Source organism: Physeter macrocephalus, chromosome 15 (genome assembly GCF_002837175.3).
Source record: "Physeter macrocephalus isolate SW-GA chromosome 15, ASM283717v5, whole genome shotgun sequence".
NCBI lineage: Eukaryota > Metazoa > Chordata > Mammalia > Artiodactyla > Physeteridae > Physeter > Physeter macrocephalus.
Genome location: NC_041228.1, coordinates 31,183,966 through 31,187,358, shown reverse-complemented (window position 1 = coordinate 31,187,358; position 3,393 = coordinate 31,183,966).

Below are 3,393 nucleotides of genomic sequence, written 5' to 3'. Positions count from 1 at the left end.
ATTATCGATATGTATGTTCCTATGACCATTTTCTTAATTTTTGGTGGTTTGTTTTTGTAGATCCTTTTCTTCTCTTGTGTTTCCCACTTAGAGAAGTTCCTTTAGCATTTGTTGTAGAGCTGGTTTTGTGGTGCTGAATTCTCTTAGCTTTTGCTTGTCTGTAAAGCTTTTGATTTTTGCATCGAATCTGAATGAGATCCTTGCCGGGTAGAATAATCTTGGTTGTAGGTTCTTCCCTTTCATCAGTTTAAGTATTTCATGCCGCTCCCCTCTGGCTTGTAGAGTTTCTGCTGAGAAATCGGCTGTTAACCTTATGGGAGTTCCCTTGTATGTTATTTGTCGTTATTCCCTTGCTGCTTTCAATAATTTTTCTTTGTCTTTAATTTTTGCCTATTTGATTACTATGTTTCTCTGTGTTTCTCCTTGGGTTTATCCTGTATGGGACTCTCTGCACTTCCTGGCCTTGGGTGGCTATTTCCTTCCCCATGTTAGGGAAGTTTTCAACTATAATCTCCTCAAATATTTTCTTGTGTCCTTTCTCTCTCTCTTCTCCTTCTGGGACCCCTATAATGCGAATGTTGTTGCGTTTAATGTTGTCCCAGAGGTCTCTCAGGCTGTCTTCATTTCTTTTCATTCTTTTTTCTTTATTCGGTTCCGCAGCAGTGAATTCCACCATTCTGTCTTCAGGTCACTTATCCGTTCTTCTGTCTCAGTTATTCTGCTATTGATTCCTTCTAGTGTATTTTTCATTTCAGTTATTGTATTGTTCATCTCTGTTCTTTAATTTTTCTAGGTCTTTGTTAAACATTTCTTGCATCTTCTCGATCTTTGCCTCCATTCTTTTTCTGAGGTCCTGGATCATCCTCACTATCATTATTTGAATTCTTTTTTTGGAAGATTGCCTATCTCCACTTCATTTAGTTGTTATTCTGGGATTTTATCTTGTTCCTTCATCTGGTACATAGCCTTCTGTCTTTTCATCTTGTCTTCTTTCTGTGAATGTGGTTTTTGTTCCACAGGCTGCAGGATTGTAGTTCTTCTTGCTTCTGCTGTCTGCCCTCTGGTGGATGAGGCTATCTCGAAAGGACTTATTTTGTTCACCATGTATTTCACTTCATAGAACAAATCCTAGCACATAGTAGGTCCTCAGTAAATATTTGCTGAGTGAGTATTGGTTGAATAATTACTGGATGAGTGGATTACTGGAAACTGGGGTAGAGAGCTAGGAAGAGGTGGCATGTAACCTGAAAACCACGGCATATGCATTCTGATTGTTAGAATGCCCTTTGTAGGTTGTGTTCATCCTTGTTATACAGAAGTTTCATATTTTACATAGTCATTCATATTTTCAATTTTCCTTTAGATCTTTGGGTCCTAAGATTCATTGATTTATTTTTCATGTCAGTGCAGAAGTTTGTGAGTCTCTGTTCTATGACAATGGTCAAAATCTTTTTATTTCTTTAGTAGCCCACTGATTCCCCCCACTCTGTGCCCTAGTTTTCATGCCCCATTTCTGTGCATACTACAGCCTGTAAATAAAAATCTACCAACTCATTTAAAGAAAGTGGTCACTTAGAAAATTTTGTCAATTTATGTAATTCTACGCAAAGACCAGTAGATGTCGCTATTGAACAACATCCTGATTCTTACTCTGCCCTGAGAAACGCAATAACATTGTCAGAGAAATGCCAGAGTTTTTCCAAAGTGAAATTTTGTGGGATTTAGCTGCTTCAGTGCCACGGTAAAGGACATCTTCTGTGCTATTTCTTGTTCATAGTGAGAACTGCTTAAGGTGTATGTCTTAACGGAAAGCATGTGCCCCCACAGCAAGTACAGGTATCCTTGGTTTTTTCTTTTTTTTTTTTAAGCCACTTGACTTTTAGGAAAGACCTACATTAGTAGCTGTTTTCACTAGACAAAAAAAATTCAAAGAGGACTTATATTTTATGAAAAAGCTCTTTCGTACTAATACAGGTCTTTTGTAAAAGCAAAGTGGTGTAAGGTGAACTTTTGGAAAAAGGAGAGGGGGGCGATCTGCTTTGCTTTACGCCTTTGCTTTACGCTCAAAGATTTCATAGGAATGCTGTAGTATCGGATGGTGGCGGAAACCTGTATCTCATTTTCTCAAATGCTGTGGAGTTGACAACTCAAGGTGCATCTTTCATGAGCTTAAGAAAATGTCTATTGCAGTTCCAACTTTGGCCTGATTCAGTTTAGATGGCGTCTTCATTTTAAAATAATGTCTGATTAGGTGTCCACTCCCACTGCTTCCACTTTAAAACTTTTATGCCCCTCTTTTGAGCCTCTTTTAGGCAAAACCAAGTGCTAAAAATAGCTAAAAGTAGAAGGTATTTGTCAATTTTGCACTCAGAGAGCATGTGGAGCATAGGAAAATGCATATTCTCTGAAGATAAAGTGAAATTTCTATCCTAAATGCATTGCTTTCGAACTATTTGACTTTGGGCAAAATACTTAGCTTCTCTGACCCTCGGTTTCCCTCATTGATAAAGTGGCAATTAGGAAACTGATTGTTTAGAGTGTCTGCAAGTGTTACTGCTGGGGAAGCTATTACTCTAATGCATTAGTTATTGTCTTGTTTTACAAACCTGTGTTCTGTAAAACATTGTATATTAACCCAGGAGCCCCAAGCTCACTCATGGTGGTACAACATTTTGAGAACTCAGTGTGTTGCGAACTTTTTGTGAGGGTCCAGATAGACCTGATTTGGATAGGCTTAGAAGAAGAGATTTATTGTTTTTAAACAGAGGGATCTGGTCTAGAAAAAGAGAGATGCCAATGGTTGAGACCTGCTTGCTGCTCAGAAACAGCTGTGTGGTGTGGCAATGGCGATACTACCTAAGTTATCACAGCCAGCCTGGAAACCAGTTGTCTGTGTTGGTCAAGAACTCAAAAAAACCAGTTGTCTGCGTTGGCCAAAGAACCTGAGAGTTGCCAAAAGAAACGTAGATTCATGCACTTCACTTATAGGAATGTCTTTGTCACTGTACACGTGAATCTCTACGGAGACTTTTTGATTTAAAAGAAAGAAAAAAGTGCTTCTAGCCTAAGAGTGAAGGAAAAAGCAAAAATAAAATCTAAAAATTAGTGGTAAGAAACCTCAAATCCTGACATTCCATGGCTGTTTAAGTACTGCCTGTTTGATTCGCCCTAGGACCCTCATTGTAAAACAGCACAGTACAACCATTGATGTTCAGGATGACGAGCCCAAGTTGAGTATGTATAATACATTTTGAAAATATTACCATATAAAAGAATTACAGGTGGTAAACTTCACTTATCTGGTATTTCAGTTTAATTTTCTGATTCTGAATTTTCAATGGTTTCTTATTTATGGAAATCATGCTTTCAGAAAGATGCCATAGATTCTTAACA